General features: G+C 44.4%; 1 long non-coding RNA gene across 2 annotated transcripts in view; it reads left to right on the top strand.

Moving 5' to 3' along the window:
• Positions 1 to 20,200, top strand: part of LOC140612138 (uncharacterized) — a 40,727-nt gene extending 20,527 nt beyond the window's left edge. The window contains exons 2-3 of one of the 2 annotated variants that reach the window (XR_012013453.1): positions 8,777 to 8,912; positions 19,712 to 20,200. This is a non-coding gene — a long non-coding RNA (uncharacterized lncRNA). Of the gene's footprint in view, positions 1 to 8,776; positions 8,913 to 9,622; positions 9,722 to 19,711 lie in introns of those variants that run through there. The other variant, XR_012013454.1, reaches the window with a different exon arrangement.
• Positions 20,201 to 20,830: the final 630 nt, after the last annotated feature.

Here is a 20,830-nt window from a genome sequence, read left to right as displayed (position 1 = left end):
ACTGTGTATCTTGGAAGAGGTCCCTTTCCCTGTGCATCCCTTCATGTTTTGCTATCATTTGGAAGGACAAATTCTGCAGGGTCTGGTTAGGGCAGCAGGGCCAGACCTAAACAGTCCAATGCAGGCTATGATTTTTGATCTTTTTTGGAATTACAAACACCAGATCTTTTGACTTCACGGCACCCACCGACTCGTCTTAAAAGTGCTGTGTGGAACTTATAAAATTAAAGTGAATCAACACTGTTAGTTTTTCAGAATTTGGGACAGTAGAGAACTGGGGTTGGACTTCATTGCTCCAGACACTATGGGATGGTAATAGCGGCCCTCGTTGATTGAGTTCTTATGTGCTTGGCATTGGGCAAAGGGATCTTTAGCCTCATATTCCCTACCACCCTGTGAGGTAGTCTTGTTAGGAGCGCTACTGTAGAGAAGATAAACTCCAGGCAGAAAGAAGTAAGGTCCATCGACAGGGTCACCCAGCAGGTAGTGGTCCTGGACGTTGAATGTGGGGAAGGGAAAGATGAATTGGTCCCACTTCAGGCAGGGAAAGGGTTTGCTGTGTTTGAGGCCTCTAACAGAGAGCTTGTCTCATGATCTCTTGTGGTGGCTTTTTGGGAGGTCATCAGATAATACGCTTCCGGTGGTAGTTCTGTTTTTCTAATGACATCGAGGCTGCTGAGACCAAGCGCAGCTACCCAAACAGCACTTTTGGAAGGTATGGAAGGTATTGGACTCATCAGGAAAGTGCTCATCGTTTTGTAGTTGTGCTTAGACACAAGGGAACAACCAAACACAGGCTGATTCTCAAAAGGCTTCTGGGTAGATTATAACGCGTCAGTGGGGTAGTCTGACAGCACCTTACAAGCCTAGAACTTTCCCAAGCTGCAGCTCCTGTTGGAAGTTCACCTTATTTGCTGTAATCACTCAGGCTCCTAGCCTGATCACATCCCCGAAATGTGACTGAATTTCCCAGCAGGGGGCCATGCACGTTCTTCTGGTGTGGAGCATCACGCCTGGAGACAGTCCTGATATCAGACATCACAGAATTGTTCAACCCACTGCAGTGAGAATTTCCTGAGTGCCTATCCCGAACAGAGATGCAGAGCAGATTACAGAAACAAGGAAGACTTCATCTTTGCCCTGAAAGGGGGTAATAATCCAGCTGGGGTTTGGGATACACATACCAAAGACTTTTTTTGCAAAAAACAGAGCCATCACATTTCAATTATCAGGCTTGTCTAGCATTGAAGTCATTCTTCTCTGAATGTTGAATTTATAGTTGGTGATTCATTCGCTGTGGAGAAAGAGATGGTGCTTATATGGATACTTTCATTTTTAGTCCAGTCATTTGTTTATTTAATCGATGGAGGCTCTTTTCCTCAGAAGTTTATAGCAGAGAAAAATATTAGCGTTGTCAGATGATCACCTGTCTTGTGTTCACTTCACGTTGTCGTAATTTTAGGCACTTGTTTTTCCAACCCTTTGGATCCTGTCACTCTCCTGTTTAATGCCTTCAAGGTCTGCCACTGTTCTTGGGATAAAGTCCAAGAATGACAAGGTAACCACCACCACCTTCTCTGTTTGCTCAGGATACTCACCTTTTTTTTTTTTTCCATCAAATGCATATCTGCTGCTGACGGGGGACCAGCACTGTTCAAATTATTTTTATGTTAATAAGCTCTTTTCAGCCTCATAATAATCCTATAGGGCTGTTAGCGGGTTCCTTATTCCCCTTTTGCCAGTGGGGAAACAGTAGCACAAATTGGGCAACGAGCTTAAGGTCAGGCAGCAAATAGGGCCTAGAACCTCAGAGGCTGTGAGCATGACCCAGCCACGGCACTTCTCTGTTGCTTTCAGGGCTTTGCCATCCTCTTACTCATTTCAGGGACTTCACAGATAAGCTCCTTCTGCCAGGAATCCAAGGGCCTGCTTACTCCCATCCCCACCAGCACCACCTCTTTCTCCTCCCAGTCTGCCTGCCTCTTATAATCACCCTTTCAGCTGTCCATTTAAATAGCACTTTTCCCTAACCATTACCCCAAACTGAGTTACTGACCGTATTACTCACTCCAAAAGCACCCGGTATTTTTCTCTTATTGCACAAAGCACATTGAGATTAAATGATTATTTGAATAATGAAGACATTTTTCTTTTTCACTAGATTGCTATGTAACTTGAGAGTTAGGGCCCATGTCTGTCTGTGCCTTCAGCACCTGAGTACTTAGGCCACCGTAGGCACTAAATTAATATATACCACAATTAAGAAGTTAAATTAATCATCAGAACTGGGGACAGACAAGCAAGGAGACATTGTGAGGTTGTGGAATGAACACAGATACCTGGAAGGCTGCAGTCCTGCCTCCCTCACCAACTGGGACTGGCTGCGCAGCAGTGGGCAAGCCCCCTACTCTCCTAGCCTCCCGTTCCTCATTTGTAAATAGGGACATAAACAGCTGCATATCTATCCTAAAAGGTACTGGGAGGACCAATGAAAGGGGAGAGAAGGGCTCATGAGGCCACTCTGTCTTACCTTTTGGTTGGTTGTCATAATTGTTTCACGTTTATTGAAATGGCCTACTGGTCTCCATTTATTTGCTTTCTGAAGCCTGGTTAAATGAAAGGTGCATAAGAAAAATAAATCAGGGTATTCTAATTTGTATGAAATACCTAGGACAGAGAAACATGTTGAACCATACCAGGAGTGCGCAGCGCGGGGTGGGGGGGGAGATGCAAACTGGGAAATCCTCTGGCTCAGATGACTTGGAGCCTTCACCAGGCAAACTGTAAGGAAACAAAGAGGTGCTGGTGGTGCCGGTAAGGACCGTAGATTAAAATGACTCAAAAACTATATCAATTTTTAAAATAAGCCTGATAAAACTCGTGCGCAGGGATGTACATTTGGGTTGATAAACCCCACAAAAAAGTGCAAGGAAAGAATTAACATAAAAGTTAGGATATTGGTTATGCATTTGGGGAGAGGGCACGTGGAAGGGCCTCTGGGGTCGCTGGCAATATTCTATTTCTGGACCTGAGTGGTGATACAAGAGTTTTGTCTTCTAATAAGTCATCACGCTCTATATTTGTTCGTGTACTTTTCCGTATCTCTTCTTCAGTTTTTTGAACATAACAAACTAAAACATTACAAATAAATAACTCAGCCAACCAACAGATAATAACTACGTAGAGCTATAAATACGAAATTAAAGAGATGGTTGGAAACTCACAAACATCAATTAAGTATATATCCTGGTGATGATCTCAATCAGGAGTGGGCAAACTTTGGGAAACGACCAGACAATACATATTTTAGGCTTTGTGGGCCAGAAGGTCTCGGTCTCAACTATTCAACTCTGCCATTGTAGGCAAAAGCAGCCCCAGATAATATGTAAACAAATACGCAGGACAGTGTTCCAATAAAAGTTAATTTATAGAAACAGTCCGAGGACTGGATTTGGCCTAAGGGTGCTGGTTTCCTGACCCCTAATTAAAAATTTTAAACCTGAATGTTGCCTGGCGTGTCTTCCCAGTGTCTACTAGATGAAAATCAGCCCAGCCTGTAATCCAAACCTTCCTTCAAAGTACTTACTAGAGGGGGCTACCTACTAATTCTAATGCTGCTTTATCTTTCAAAAAGCTTTGAAAATTTTGTCTTTTGGAATTGCCTTCAGAGATGAGGTAGCAGAGACGGCATGTCTGTGCCTTTTAAGTTGAATCTGAATTTTGGAAATACGTGTACTAGTCATTCAGAGCCAAAGCTGATGAATAAGGTGGGTGACAAACCGGGTCATGGTGTCTTCCCTCAAAAACATTTCAAGGCTCATTGCAAACCAGAGCCCCGTATTCGGCTGCTGTTCACCTTTTGTGTGAACACGCATTCAAATCTTTCAGATGGTTTCATGTTAAATTTGATAGTCCCCTTGGCTTTAAGGATGAGTTCTCCTTCAAATAATCCAGAGAAGCGAATTCAGCATCGTTTGTATTTGTGATTTGGGCATATATTTTTATTGTAGTCATTCTATTTTGGGTTTTTTTTTTTTCTGGAATCTTTTGTGGTTTATTTTCTGGTCATGCTGGAAACTCCATGTTTCATCACTATTACAGCTCTTAAAAACAGGGTGTTGTTATTAATTTTCCCTGATTGATAAAAACACATGCTGTCATCTCTGAGTGGTACAATCTTTGCAACAAATTGACTCATTTTTCCCTACAGTCAACCTATTGCTCTATTTGCTATAACTTAGTCCAAATTCTCCATATTTGAATGACCCCCAAATCTCTTACCTTTTAGCCATTTTTCATAAGTCCTATGTACAAGTCACTTAAATTAATACCATGTACATCTTCTCTGTGAAAATCTCTTTCTCTTGGTATTACTTATCCTCATGACATTTTGGGAGGGATAATTTCTAGTGGCTCACTTTAAGACTTAATTTCACCCTATATTTGACCTTATTAGTTTTCATTTAAAAATCCACAATATGCAACAATATGTACCAGAGCTCCTGGGCCAGCCACCAGCCATGTAATACTTCGAGAGTGTGTCTCTAAGCTGAAACAAGTTATCCTTGCCATCGTTTCTCCCTCTTTGCTTTCAGAAGCCTTATGAAATAAACATTCTCACTGCTTCAGAGTCCCATCCTAGCACTGCATCATGACAGTTGGAAGGAACTTGACATAATTAGCCTTTCATGTGGAGCGATTGGATTTGTTCTCTAAACTGGAGTTTACTGGTAGAGGTTATAACAACTAAGTTCTCGAGTTCTGATAGGACAGAGGCAATAATTGACTCCTCATTTGCGGATTGATTACAAAAATGATGCTAGTCGTTCATGGCTTTCTGTTCCCACACCCTTTGCAATGTGACCTTTTTAGCTCTTCCCATCAAGATTTGGGTTCTATCATCTCATCTTTCATTTTTTTGAGCTGGATGTGTCCTTGCTTTGGCTCATAGAAGGCAGTGGTAGGGATGGTGTGTAACTTTTGGGACTAGACCTTTGCAAGCATTGCATGCTTCTCTTTGCTTTCTTGGTGCCCTGTGATTACTGGCTGGGGGAGAAAAGGTTAAGTGTCCAGTCACGGTGGCCCTAGCCAACAGTCAGTCAACTGCCAGACATACGAATTAGGCTGTCTTACACTAGCCTAACCAACCAAACTGCCAGCTGTCCAGACAAATGAGTGAAACTGGCTTAGATCAGTAAATCCACCCAGCTGACCTATGGATTTGTGAACAATAACAAATGCTTATTGCTTTAAGTCACTGAGTTTTGGGGCAGTTTGTTATATAGCAATAGCTAACTCATATACCATTGTGGTTTTAGGACCTAGCACGAATGCCTGGCTATCACAGTATAAACACATACTACATATTTTTTTGGGTAAAGGCCGTAAATTGCTAACTGAAAATCAGAGCTCTCGAAGGATGGATGAACCTCTTTAGGAGACAGTGTGTTTCCAACATGCTCTATGTCCTGGCTTCTCAGGATCTTTTTTGGATCATAATTCTATCATGCATCCTTCAGTGATTGTGTCCTTGCCTCACGTCAAGTGTGGCTTCAGTGTGCAAGGGCCTATCCATATTTAGAAATACCATTTAACACTACTTAGGCTCATCTCAGATTTTCTCAGGGCCCTGTGATGGCGGTGAGCATGAGAGGTAAAAGCAGCTGAACTGGACTGGTGGAAAGATCAGCAAATGAGAATCAGGAGACCAGGAATCCTGTCCCAGCTCTTATAATAACCGTCCATGTAATATTGTGCAGGTATTTTTATTTTAACACTATTACGCATTTTAAATTTTTCTTCTAGTCTCTTATAACTCTTATTTGTAAATTGAAAAAGGTAACATTTACCTAACATATAACATGAGAATTTTATAAAAATATAAAGAAAAAGCAGATGAGATATATTTTTATCAAAGGCAGTGTGCATCCATAACATTTATTTTAATTTAAATACCAGCTATTATTAGCTTGAGACCAGTGTCGTCATGTTGTCAAGCATATTGTCAATTTTAATTATAATTCCTCCTTGTGTGGAGTACGTTCCCTCAGGACCTTGTATAACATTTTGGGGAGGGAGTGTGTGTGTGTCATAAGCTCTTATTAAAACCATTTTATATCTTTATATAAATTTCTCTTGCTTTCTTAACATCAACGAAGTATTACTTATAAGAGTAAAATCTGTTCTAGAGTTAACAAAAATATTTCTTTAAGAAAATATATAGAGTAGGATATAAAGTGCTTTTTAATGTCATTAGCCCTAGCTGCTTTGTTTATTTATTTTATTTTAAACTATTTTATTTTATTTTATTTATTTTATTGTTTATTTTATTTATTTATATTAAACACATATATGTATATTTTAAAAAGATTTATTTATTTATTCACGAGACAGAGAGAGAGAGGCAGAGACACAGGCAGAGAGAGAAGCAGGCTCCATGCAGGGAGCCCCATGTGGGACTCGACCCCGGGACTCCAGGATCACGCCCTGAGCCAAGGGAGACGCTCAACTGCTGAGCCACCCAGGCATCCCTAACTGCTTTAATAAAGAGTTTTATTTTGATAAGAGGTATTGATTAGAGAATTGACTAGCTGAATCTTAGGCTTTTTCATCAAACCACAACTTCTTAACAAAGGTACCACCCCTCGTAGGAAGGGCAGTATTTGGGGGCTGTCAATGTGACCTCCCCCAAAATAACTTCTTGAGTGTCAGACTCAAGAACCTTGATCTATAAAGTGGAAATTGTGCATCTCCTAGAACCTATGATTATGAATACTTCTGATATAACAGTTTCCCTGACTGAATAGTTTAGGTTGTGCAAATTGCCACATAGATTCATTTTACCATGATATATGGAGACGCTCAGAAGAATGGGAAGTTTCTTTATCATGTTTGTGAGTTAATTATTATTATTTTTTTACTGCTATTAATTCTTGGAACTGAGTTTTAGATTGGGGGGTGGGAGTAGGGAGGGCTGGCTTCAGGGCGTCTGATTTTTGGTTAAGTAAGCTAACCATGTGCAAAAATAAACCTGGCTCACACACTGCTTTTCTAAATAATTCTTTGCCAGCACCAGGCCTCAAATTAACACCTCTCTCCATATCTTGCATTTCGTTCATGTGCATCCTGAGTTTTCAGCGATAGTGAACCACCTTGGTCTTCAGTGTGATTCTAACAAACACATCTTGGGAGGATTTTTACAGAAGTTTAGACCCTAGTCCTAGAGGGAAAGAGGTGATGTAAGGTTTCTTTGGATGCTCCATGATAATCCTTGCGTGGCAACCGACTGCCATGGATAAGAGATCTGGAAGCAGCTCTTTTCTTACATAACATCATTCTTCCAGAGGCTCCCAAGGTACCAAGATCCCCTTCCCTTCCAGAAGGATCATGCTTTTATTTCTTCCCAGTTCTGGAGTCAGGGAGGAGAGAAATGGAAGGCAAAGGACAGAGCCCACATTTCCTCTTCTGAGTTCCTAAGAAAGCCATCATTTCAGTGATATTATAAGAAAGGATTAAAACATAGATCAGTCATTTTTTGCTAAGCGGGCCAAAAAAGTGTATATAGGATTATTTATTCATGGGTACAAAGAAGTCATCTAAATATTTTAAGCACAAATTAAAATTTTAAAAATGCATGAAAAGAGATTACAGTGTTTAAACTAACCTTAACTCATATGTAGTCACAGGTATAAACCTGCTTTTGAGGATAAATGGTGCCATTATCTTTCTATAAGTTTGCCCTTCCTGATGAAATTATAAATACAAAGGCAATTTTGTGGATATATGAGGTGTCCTATTTTACCTTACTATGAATTTCCATATAATTTTGCTTTGGATTGTACATGCTGAACAATTCTAAGAAACTCAGCACAGTGATCATTAGGGTCAATGGTGCCCGCCTGATGTAACTGAAGGGGGTGCTGCAAGAGACTTGGGTTCCAAATTCTCTCATCTGCCAACCCTACTATGGTAACTGGCATGGCTTTGCGGGGTGCTTTTTTGGGGAGCAAGGAACCAAAGGTCCCAGAGTAAATTTTGCCAGGGGAAAGAGAAGCATGAAGGCTGCCTTAGCATGAAGTAGTTCATTATAATACAAGGAGTTTGGTCAGTGGAATCAAGCAGAGTTCAAGTCCTGGCTTTACGATTGCTCCCTATGTGATGAAGAACCGGTTATTCATCTTTCAGAGCCCAAGATTCCTCATCATAAAGTGGCCATATTCTTCTGTACCAGAAGGTGTTTGGAGAGTAAAACAAATGTATGTGGTGCATAGAAAATGCTCAGCAAATGTTCTCTTTCCCTTCTGAGAACAGGGTCCACGGAAAGGAGCTGGACATGTCAATTGTTTTAGGGGAAGGGTCAGGAAATCAGGAGGATGGTGGCTCAGAGAAGGCTTTGAAGACTTTGTCAGTGAAACACCACGTGGGGCAGCTCTGACTATGGGATGACCCTCTGTCCACCGCCCTGCCCACACCCCCCCCCCGCCCCCCAGCTCACTGGGTATGGGGAATGAATGCAGCCAGAGGGGGTGGGTGGCTCTGACCTCCGACTTGGCTTATCTCCCAGTGGCTCTGGTGATGGCCTGTATTTCCTATAGCTCCTCATTCCCCACAACAAGGGAATAATGCCAACGGGTGTATCACTGGATATCTTCTAAAAGTCCAGTAACAAAATAATAATGCAATTTGCATATTGTTACTTTGTACTTCTTCATCCCTGAGATTCTCCAAGGTTTATCTTTTTTTTTTTTTTTTAAATGTCCGACTTTCCCTTTCTTAGCCTGCAAGATCTTTGAGTGCCAGAGTATTCTATTCCTTTGGCTTCTTTCCAGTCTTTGGAGCAAGAACTCCGTCAACATTGGCAATTTCCTGCATGCCTCCGAGCTACCTCTGGGAGGCAAAGATTCCAGAGCCAGGTGCTTTTCCCTTTTACATTTCTTTTCTATTATCTTCCTCTACATACGTGTGTGTGTGTGTGTGTGTGTGTGTGTGTGTGTGTGGAGACCTACCCCCAATGTGTTCCAGTCACTAAAATGACATGAAAAATCCAGTGAAGAAGACGACCCCGTTGAGGCCCTTCAGCAGCGAGTGTATTTGGGGAGATAGTTTCTAAAGTGCTGACGATCTCAGAGCACCGTGTGCACAGGAAGCTGTGGGAGCCTGTGAAGAGGCGTTCAAGTCAGTCTGGGTTTTTCTAGAAAAGCTTCCTGAATGGGATGATGCTTAAGTTGAATCCTCAAGGACCAGTGGGTTTTACCCAGGAGAGAAAGGAAACAGGCAGTGTAAAGACACAGAGAGAAGCGAGAGCACTATTTTTTCCTCTCAGAACTATTAATTGTTGGGAAGTGTTGGCTGGATCATGAGGGAGGCAGGAAATGACATGTAAGGGGCATTTAGCAGCTCCCTCCCACAGACCCTCCCACCCCCAGCCTTGCTGAGCCTTGTTGAGGGCTCTACCCTGACTGATACGGAGTTGGTGGGGATGATGTGGGACACAGGACAAAGTAATGGTGATGTTGAACAGGAAATGACACAATCAGGTGTGGATCGTAGTACAGATCAGGGTCTCAACAGATTGAAGCAGGAAAACCCATTACTGGGCTTTGACCTGGTGTTTCCCTGACAGAGAAGAAGACCTGCGAACATAAGATGTATCTAGAAACCCCTCCGTGTGAGTCACATTAGGCCTCCTAGGGTAAGCAACATCGTCGCTGTTCTTACCAGGTAGGTGGGAGGATCATTAGGAGGCTGATGAGAGTTATGCCTCCACAGTTATGGTTCACTTATTCATTTATTCAATGAAAAAATATTCATTGGGGAGCTAAAGTGTTTAGGTTCTACGTTAGGTCCTTCAGAGTTTTTAAAAAATGTTGCTTACCTATGGTGTTCTTCTTCAGCTAAATTCTTTAAGCTCTAGGTTCATTTGTCCATGCCCTTATTTGCCTGCAATATTCATTCTTCTATCCAGCACCTAGGTACGGTCCGGCACAAAGTATCTTCGTACCTAATGTTTGCTGAATGAATTAGCTATTAAACATAACCCTGCTCTGCAGTGGGAAAAGCAAAGGAGCAGTGGTGACTGAGGTAGTGTGGAAGCAGGGAGCGCCCATGCACCGTTTCCCCTCTCAGGAGCATGCAGTGGCCTCCTCCGCCCTCCCTCTAGGAACCCCTGAGGAAAGGAATAGCAGGTGGAAATCAGCAGAGCCTCCAGAGCACCCTTGACTAGAGATGTGTCTAGTTGAGTAAACCTAAAGGAAGGAATTAGTAAAAAATAATAACCAAGAAGTGGTTTGGGAACGTGGCAGTGAGCTACACCTGTGTCTGGAGAACTGCCTTTTTAATTTTGTATTTATTTTTTATTTTATTTTATTTTATTTTATTTTATTTTATTTTATTTTATATTTTATTTTATATTTTATTTATTTTATTTTATTTATTTTTGAGAACTGCCTTTGTTGAGTGGAGAACTAAGTTGAGACATTTCTCTTGGAGAGGTAGAAGAAGTATGATTTTTAACTCTTGAATGTTTCCTTCCCACCCTCCCTCCCTCCCTCCCTCCCTCTTCTCTTTCTTTCCTTCCTTCCTTCTTGCTACATCTTAACATCTATATAGCTTATCCCAGGGGGTCAATGGGAAAAGTGATATTCTGGGGCATGAGAAATTGTGTTGGCTCTACATCTCTGTGGGTTCAGGGTCTGGACGTTCTTGTGCTATTGAGGCATGTCCATCCCCTGCTCGAATGTAAGATCAAACACCAGGAAGAGAGCTGCTCTGAAACCTGGCTGCGTGGAAGCGACCTTTCTGGACAGGCAGGAAGTTTTAGCCAGGCAGGACACCAGAAAGAAAAAAAACCATTGAAGGACGTAGGAGGGATGAAAAGTATTCAATATTTTGGTGATTAGAAGAACACAACATGGAGAAGAAAGATGAATGATATTCAACTCTGTATCCCGGGGGTTCTGAGAATCAGCTTGGCTTATCCCTCTCAGGGGGTGAACCTGGATTCCTCTGTGAGAACTCGCCCTCGCTGCGTACGGAGCAACGGAGAGGACTAACAGCAGGTAGGTTTTAGGACTCCCGTTACTGGTCTAACAGGATGGGAGATGGTGCATGCAGGGCCTGCAATGGTTAAACAGAAAACTGCACTGTCTCCCATGATTTGCACTAAACACGTTAATGAATGAAAGTATTTAAAGCTGTGTTTGGCTTGTGGTGGGTCTTTAGTAAGTGTGGATTCTTTTCGTTATCACTTTTCCTTCGCAGGCTCTGGGATGTGAGGTAGAGCCCTAGAGACTCCACGGCCCCATCTTCTCTCTGCTGGTGGGCTCCACCAGCACGGCCTGCCTTGTACTTCTCCTTCCCCAAATCTCTCCCTTTTCTGCAAAAATCAGGATCAGAAATCTCCAGAACCCCTGAACATAGATGCCATTTTCACTTGTCCTTCTATGGTAGTGACCCTTGTCTTGAAAGAGAAGAGAAAACCTGGAAAGGCGTCAGCTAGGCCCCCGAGACACTGTCAACGGCTGAGCTTTCTCGACTGCAGCTCACAAGAGCAGAATGACAACAGGCTGGGCACGCACCAGAACACCAAGAAGAGGGAAGAATAAAGTAAAAAGGCAGCAAGGTACCGGTCTGATGAAGAAGGACCTGCCAGTGAAATTTGAGCAGGAGGAGGAGAAAGTCCTGTTAGCTAGACATTAGGAAGCCCGTCAGGATGGCACAGGATGCACGGTGGGGAGGGAGGTGTTCAGGAATTTACTGAAGAAAACAACAGGGAGATGTCCGAGAACTATATTTACGAGCTCAGATTCTATACAGATTATGAAGGAATAAGTCCAGTCAACCTGGAGTTTTTAACACTGGAACCAAATCCAATGTCACAGAAAACACTGGGACGTTACGGGCTAGAATCAAGAACGACATGCAAAGGTTTGTCTTGTTCAAAGGAAATCAGTGAAATAGAAATGATGGACATGCCCCAGAGCCTCGGTTATTTCTGGACACGTACACAACTGAAGCGTAAATGCTCGGTGCAGAACAAACCCGAACATAACAGAGTAAATAGGAGTGATTTGGGGGGAGGGGGAGGGCACGTTGTAAGTCCCCAGGCCAGGTGCTAGGAGGCTGATGCTAACGTGCAGAGCCGGCACGGGGTCCACGCATGGCAAGGCCATGGGCACATTCCGCTGTCCAGGTGTCTGTTGACCTTTCCTTCTGCTAAAAGCTGAGAAGTGGATAACCCGCTCTGGGGACGATGCCATTTATTGGAAGTCATGAACTGTAAGACTGTGAATCTGGTGCTGACCCTCTGGGAAAAAAATTGAGAAACTTTGGTTCAATTAAAAAAAAAAAGTACCTAATAAAATGAGCCAGGCGTTAGATGGGACTAGGAAGATGGGCAAAACAGACACGAAGCTGGCCTTCTAGTGGAGGATCCGGATGCATGACTGGTTCCATGTCTGGTTCTTTCCATTGCAGTCATGATGGAAAGAGATGGGGGGGGATGGGGTACAGTGGTGTAGAGTAGGAGAACCCTCTGAGGCTGAGGGGCAGGGGGGCCTAGGGAAGACCTCCTGGGGAAAGAGCATCTATGGTGCTATTGGAAGCACCCACTTGGCAAGAAGGCCCTGAGCTGGGCCCTGGCGGGACCCTGGGGTGGGGCTGTGTGACGGTAGGGACTGAGGAGGAGACCGGGAGACAAGGCCCCTCACAGGTTTCTAGACCTATGTCCTTGCCGTCCATCTCTTTAAAGGAGTGAGGCCCTGTGGTCACGGGAGCTCCAGAAGATAACTCAGGGGCATCCCAGGGGCCTCTGGCCTGATGGTGGGCCTCCACCTGGAAGAACAAATAGGGTGAGCAGGGATTCGAGTGGCTGCCAGGAGCAGAGCTAGGACTAGGTGTGCATGTCCTGGGGACAGGGGCCGGAGGGGAGGTCCTGGCATCAGTTCCCCCATTGCCCGGGGAAGGGGCAGACAGCGGCTCTCCTAATCCCTGCGACAGGGCCCAGGGCAGAGCAGTGAGCACCCTTTGGGACTACGCTGTCAGAGGGGAGCTCTGACACTTGGGGCGCTGGCCAGTGTGGGGGGCGGTGCGTAGGGAAGGCCTCCCAGGGGAAATCCTGTCGGTGCTAGTTCATGTCAGACTTTGTGGGTTGGGCCCCCGACACAGAGCTGAGAAGGCCCACCCCGTCATGTCAAGAGGTGGAGAAAAATAGGGTGCTGTGGGAAAAAGTTCTTGCACCTGCTGTGCTTTCAATCTTCACCTCTTGGCCAACACCCCCCCGCCCCCCCAAGTCCCTGTCCAACCCTCCCAAGAGTATCTTACTCTGATGCACCGGGACTGGGCTGCTCCTGCACCGCCTGCTTACAGGATCTCCTAGACCCTCAGCTTTGCTTCCCCAGAAGATGCTCTTTTCTGCCTTTTAGGGTTCTCCAGTGACCTGGCCCTCAACCTCTCATTGCAACTCTGTTCTTAATCCTGTGTCAGCCCCTCGCACCGAGGTTGCTCTGCTTTCTCACTCTAGACCCCCCTCTGCACAGTGCATGTTGCTTCCTTTACTCCCCCTCGCTGCCCTTTACCCACTCAGCCCCCCGCTTCCTAACAGGCTCCCCACCTCACTCGCTGGGAAGAGATGACCCACAAGTGCTGGAAGAGTCATTTGCAAGCCGTGGGAGCATTTGGGGGGCCTCGGGAGACCAAGCATCAGGGGCGAGCAGGTGTTCTTCAGGAGGAGAAGGACTGGGAGGGACTTTCCATCAGGAGAGCGACCCAAAGCTACTCTCCTACATCCTGTCCACCCCGGAGTAGATTGCTCACTCTTCAGGTGGCAGAGGAGGAGCATTACCAGGCTGAGTGTCGGATCAAGACCTGTGAGACCCCAGTTGCTTGATCCTCCTCATATCTCCTATCCCAGTTTACTACTGAGCATAAATATATCCGCCATCCTGACCCCTACAAGGACAGAATTCTGAATATGAGGTACGACGGGACTGGGATTTTGCTTCTCCAAAGAGAACCATAGAGATAGACGTTTTTATCTAAATTAATCCATCAAGTGACCATTAACTAGGGTCACGTGGTGTTGCACACTAGGGCTTTGCATTATTGATTTCTTTAAACAAGCCCTTGGTGGAAAGGCCACTTGGGAAAGAGAATTATTCATAAAGCTGGACAATGAAATTGCTCCAGGCCACACCCTGCTTTTTCTGGAGAGTCTTGGAGAGAACATGCTTCTCCTCCCTGCTGCCCTGGCCCGGGAAATCTCAGTGTGATGGTCACCGAGGGTCTCCACCCCTCAGCCTCCTGATCAGACACTGCCAACTGGGCCTAACTGGAGAGAATCCTAGTCTCCAAGGTGAGCCTGTGTAATTTTTCTCGTTGGAGTCTTTTACTTTACACTTTGGCAAATGTTTTCATATCTGAATTGTCAAACTGAAAGGAATGAAGAAAGGAAGTGCTGTTGAGGTGTCATTTATCGAGGAGGCTTCTAGAGTGAAAGTGGGCTCCTGGGACTGACATCGAAACATTGGCGCTTAGAATATTCGAGCTACCCAGACCGATGTGGCTCAGCTTCACCAGTCAAAGGAGAGATTTCAGAAAGCACGAGGCCTAGGAGCCTGCTTATCCCGGGACGTGAATGTGCCCCTGGGTGCATATACCCACCTCTTTGGAGTTCCGAAACAGTGCAAGGTACCAGGAGCATCTCTGGGCACGTCTGGAACGGACAGGTGACCAGCAGCCCTAGGAGTTCCGAAAAGAGATTCGGGCTGCAGGCCAGTCAACCTGCTACCGTAATGAGCCACATGACTTCGGACAGGGCTTAGGCTCTATGCCTCGTATTAATCACCTATAAAGTGTTGTGAGTGGACCCACCAGAATCTTTTCTTGTGGGCTACTCTAGAATTCTCTATATGATTTGCTTCTAGATATCCTATAGTAGCTTTGCACTAAATCTGCTTTAGAAAGTTAACTAGGTGCAAAAGGAAGCTCAGGACTATATAGATAATTTAAAATAAATAATTACTACTAGATTCAGAGGTCTGGATCCTACTGTCCTGGGTCAGAGAGGAGATTGTATATATATATATATATATATATATATATATATATATATATTATATATTATATATTATATATTATATAATACATATAATATAAATTGTTTAGTTGCTGATGTAAATGATGGGATGGGATCTCATGTTTGTTAAATAAAAAAGAATATGCAAGGAGTACAAAAATATCTCCTTGAAAGGGTTTGATGGGAGATATTTTCCAAAATTTGGATTATGGGAAGCACATGGTGTAGTGGTGGTTGAGGGCTGAGTTGTGTCCCACTAAAAAAAGATGTGTTGAAGTTCTAACCTTCAGTATTGACAAATGGGATCTTTTTTGGAAATAGGGTCTTTGCAGATTTAATCAGCGTAAGATGAAATCATTAGGCTGGGCCTACTCCAATATGACTCGTGTCCTTAGCCAAGAGAGAAAATTTGAACACAGATGCACTGAGAGAAAACTATGTGAAGACAGAGCCAGAGGTTGGAGTAATCTAGCTATAAGCCAAGAAAGACCAAAGGTTGTCTGCTGTCACCAGAAGCTACAAGAGAGGCAGAGAACGGATTCTTCCTCACAGCCCTTGGAAGGGCTGCCACCAGGGTTTTGCACTAGAAGTTAGAACTTGAAAGAATACATTTCTATAGTTTAAGCCACCTAGTTTGTGGTACTTGTCATGGCAGCTCTAGGAAGCTAATCCAGGTTAGAAGTGTATAGGCTCCAAGGTCAGAGATTTTAAGTTGAAAAACGGTCACTTGACTAACTCGTTATGTGGCAGCAAGCGCCTTCATCTCTCGGAGACTCCGTGTTCTCCTCTGCTGGGAATGCTCTGAAGATGAAGTGAGGTAACCCTTGAAAAGAGGCCATAAGTAGATTGTGATCAACGCGAAACGTGATCGTCTCCGTGTGTTTGCCTCCGAACCAGAGACCGTTTCTTAAGGCCCTTGAAGACGGGGACCGGACTGCCTACCATCTCACCTAGCACTGAGTGTTGCGTGTGGTGGCTGCTCGATAAATATTGGCTCCCACTGGTAACACAGGTACAAATTAATCTTGTCAAAGCCCAGCTGAGTATAAGTGACCCTGGAAGTGTCCTCCTCTTAGCTCTCCTCTCAGCTCCTCCTGGTTTCTTCCGGGTAATAATACTCCGACATGGAGCTGAGGAAAGTAAGAGGGGGCACAGGTCGGGGTGAGATCTGCATGCCGTCATGGTTGCATGCCGTCAGCTGTCCTTGGAGAAGAGATCTCCCCTACCCCCCTATGGTGTTTTAGTCTCCTCTGTAAAATGGAGAAGGGGATGGATTTGCCTCCCTTGGTGCGCTCCCTGGGGGGGCGGAGCTGACCACGCCTGGTTCTCCCCTCTCAAGGTCTGCTCCCCACCCTCTCAAGCCCCACTTCTAAGGAGCCCCACTGTTTCCAACACTGGCTGCCTGAAGAATACACCTTAAGGAGAGTTATAACTAACAGTCTCAACAATTTACACACAGGCACCATGTGCACAAAATAATCAGGTCAATAAAAGCAACATCAAGGGCCTGGCTTAACCTTGATAATTTCAACTAATGTGGAAACTGTGGCCTTGGCAGCCCAAGACTTTATTAATGTGGGAATCACTGGATTTGGGGGGCACATCTTATAAAATACATGCTTTGGCTGGGGCCACCCCTTGGCAGTAGATGTCATGGGGGGAGGCCAATTTCAAAGTCCAGGCTTCACTGTCAGTTGGCAAACATTTAAAGCGTGTTGGCTACCCGTGGAGAACTGTAGAGGGCGAGCCTCGCTGAGAGCCCTGGGGAGAGTGGGGCTGGGAAGAGTGATAGATGAGGTGTGTTTAGTGAGGATGGTACAAATTGTTTCCTTTTAACAAGACATAAACCTTACTGAAAACATCATCTGTTTTTGGCTTGCTAATTACACTCTTGCCTTTCCTCACTTAGCTGAAGCTTTGACGGCCCTAGATTTCCTAAAGGCCTTGTTAGGAAAAATAAGATTAGGGTTTAATGAAAGGAAAATACGACATATTACCTTTTAGGATCTCTAGGGGGTGCCCCATATTTATGTGCATTCATTCGTTCATTCACTTGCTCGCTTTTGTTGGGCCCCTACTCCGTCCAGGCGCGCTGCTAGGCCCCATGCGTTAGTTACATGGTGGCTACAACTAATTAAGATTTCCCATAGTCATTTTCGAATGTCCTTGTGCCTCCATCCTAGCCCTAGAGCTGGCATAGAGCCTGGAATGAGACCAGTCTTGCCCCTCATGGGCTCTCCATCTAGGTGGAGGAAGAAGATAGACTGCTTCACTGCCTTCCCAGGGGCTATATTAGTAACAGCATGACCAGAACAATAAAAGTCCTAGAAATAACACGAGGGATAATAGGTCACACTGATTGTTTACTACGTGCAGTCTCATAAGTGATTTAAGTAGATCATGTCTTTTAATCCTCACTTAGACATCAGGAAAAAGTTGCTGATACTCTACAGATGAATAGTTGAGTCCCTTCTACAGATGGGAAGGCAAGGAAGTTAAATAGCTTACTGGGGCACATATACGGAGGAGGTGACAAGCCTGGGATTCCCACCCAGGTGGTCTAACTCCAGAACCTGCCCTCATAATCGATTCTCTACGCTGCACACGTCGACTCCATTTTAACAGTGGCACCAACTGCAGCTTTATGTACAGAAAGGTAGATTATTCACTTTTATAGGAGGATTTCATGAAATGTTTCTGTAAATAGCAAATGCTCTCGGCACATTGAAAATAAGGTTCAGTTGGCAAAAGGTTGATTTATGCATTTGTCTTTGGGAACATATCTATTCTGTAATAGGAAGTTCAACTGATGTAAAATTATAATCAGCTTACATGCATAGCAGAGGGAGGTACGGGTGAGACAGTGGACGGCCCTGTTCCTTTACTGTACCCATGAAAACATTTTTATTGATAGTTTGGTCGTACAGAAAAAATATAATGAAGAAAACCGAAATGTAAATTATCTGCAAATGTGCAGGCAACCCCTACTGATTTTGAAATGTACTCTTATAGGTCTATTACTTTTATTTTAAAAACAATACAAAAAAAGTATACGAAGAAAAAGGAAAGATCTCATTTCTATCTTAAGCCCCCACCATGGAGAATTGATTCTTGCTTATCCTTGAGGAAACTGTGTGGAGTTGAATGTCTCTTGAGGAAGCTAGGAGGAGCGATGGGTCACTTTCTGTTGTGTGCTGAGTCCCCTGCGGGGGGGTATGAAGTCACAGAAAAAAATATCACTTTGGGGCATTAAGTGTAGGCGGAAGTGGAAAGATTGTCAAGATCCAACCGTTGGGGCTCCTGTTCTTTCCCAGGTGTCTCTTCCTGAATCTCACGGTGATTTGAACCCTCTGGACCCTTCCTTGCCTTCCATGTTCCAGGCATTCTCGCTCACCACCATCCGGTGGAAACAGGATTCACATGCCTCTACTAGTTCCCTTACCCTATTTCCTCATTTTTATCCTTACAACTCTGAGGGGAAGATTTACACTAAAATCCAAGGCATGTTCTCCTCCTACACATACTCCTTCCTGTTTTCTCTACTTTCCCCCCCTCTCCCTGTGCTTCGTTTTCACTCTCCTCCTCTCCCCCTCGCTCGCCTTTAAACATCTCTGTGCATTTCCACTAAATGTTAGGCCCTTGCCATTTTGTGTGCACGCGAACGGGTGTACTTGACAGTATGTAACGATGGAGTCTGCGTGCATGTGTCTTCCTGACAGTAGTCTCTTGCTCGCGTGATTCTGTTTAAGTCCTTAGCAGCATGTACAAATCCTCTGTGGGAGCTATCTAGAGTCCAGAAGAGTCCTCCCTCTCATCCTACAGGCCATCACTGAGTGCTTCTTTCATCAATACACCATTGCTAGGCGTGAAATGGGCTATTTAGGATTTTAAGAGCCAAATGTAAATGTGCTTAATGAGCCTCGGGGGAGCTGTGGCATGGCCAGGGAAAAAAGGCTTTTAGCAGCAGATGCAGACAAAAGTATTGGATTTCATTCTCTGGGTCTCCTGAAAAGTCAAAGACAAAGAAAATGGAGATCTTGGCCCCCGATGGGGTAGGAGTCCGTCAAAATCTAAAACCCAAGCAACTGGAGTCTCTTGACATTTTTTTCTCTTTGGTAAAGAATTCAACAAATGGTGGGGGGCAGATGGAGTATAAGGATTGGTTCTAGTAGTATCAAGCCCCGTCAGGGACCTAACGGAGCTCAGGGATGGAGGAGAAATCTTTGCAGTAGTTTTAAGATTCTGAGCAGTGATTTTAAAAATTTTTAGATTTTTAGATGAGTTTAGAAAAACTCATCTGAGTGAGTATTCCAAATCTGCCTGAAATCTCTTTTTGGCTCTGTCAAAACAACATTCTTTGTCTCTTTACTAGTAAATATGAAGGCTAGTTCAGGCATCTCAGTGCATTAGAAATCTGTTGAATGTCTCAAATTTACTCTGCTGTAGCTCGGGGCTGGAGTCTGGGAGACTTCCTGCCTCTGACAACTGTTTTATGCCTACCCGGGGTTGGGCCAGCTCTTCTTCAGTGTGTTAAAAGTGGTGTGTTTCTGAATATAACAATGCTGATACTTGATCCTGGCAGAAAAAGAAGTGAAAAATAACTCATAAAAATTTTTTTTTTTTTTTTTATGGCTTTAGGCAAGTCAGTAACTCTGGGCAATCGTATGGTTTACATTCTGCAACAGCTGAGCTTCCAGCATTCTCATCCTCTGGGAGGAGGAGAAAGGCGGGGTCACCCACACTGTTTGCCTTGATACCCACGCTCCTACACTCTGGTTTGGAAACTTGAAGCTGGCTGTGTCCACGCTCAGCCTACACTGTGCCACTCTCAGCATTCCTCCTGCCTGGCTTCATTCACTTCCCCGATCTATTTGTATACCTGGGGGTCTTCCATTGCTGATAGGCTCTGGGAAGACAGGGGTGCCGTCTCCTTATCTCTCGAGCACCGAACACAGAATTTTGCCCATGGAAACTACTAGGAAGACATCTGCTAAATAGTAATAAATTTTTTTTTTTAAGTCGTGCATTTTGGTCCTTTTGATAAGTCCGTCTTCTCTTGACAAGTCTGGCTGCATTAAAATTCTTACCACTACTATGGTGATGTCTCACTTAAATTTTATGTGCTTATGAGCTTAAATCCTATGATTTTTTAAAAATGTTTAACTAGAGGAACATGGGATTGCGTGCCCCAAAATAAACCACCTAAACTCTTAGTGTCTCAATTTTTCTGTCTTTTTAAACGAATGAGAAGAGTTATTAGAAGATACAGAAATGTAAGATTGAGAGCATCGCGGCGCTGGCTCACCGGCTGTGTGATCTCTGACAACTTACCTGAACTTGCTGAGCTTCAGTTTCCTTACCTGTAGGTTTGGGATAAGGCCTAAGTTACAGGGTTGTGGTGAAGAATGAGTGAAATTCAAGGAGATGACACACAGATAGCTTTGAAATCGCACTTGTACTTGCTAATGAACCCCACTGAGGAGGACTGACTGCTTTCAGGGAAACCTGCAGAGATCTGAGACTCCAAAGGGATACCCTTTGGGGTTATAGAAGGAGAGCGGATCTCTGGGGCCTGGCACAAAGGGCCAGATAGCTTACTGCCAGTCTGTACCTTGAGGTGAAACACAGTCTCAGAGGCTGCCGGAGGGACAGGTGGTGTGGGCCTGGAGCGATGATGGCCTTGCTCAGTCCCAAGTGCCCTCAGAAGCAGGGAGCAATGGACCTAGAGAGACTGTGTAGGCTGAGACAGAGGGTGTC

This window comes from Canis lupus, chromosome 20 (genome assembly GCF_048164855.1).
Source record: "Canis lupus baileyi chromosome 20, mCanLup2.hap1, whole genome shotgun sequence".
Taxonomy (NCBI): Eukaryota; Metazoa; Chordata; class Mammalia; order Carnivora; family Canidae; genus Canis; species Canis lupus.
This window is presented reverse-complemented; position numbering and strand designations above follow the sequence as displayed.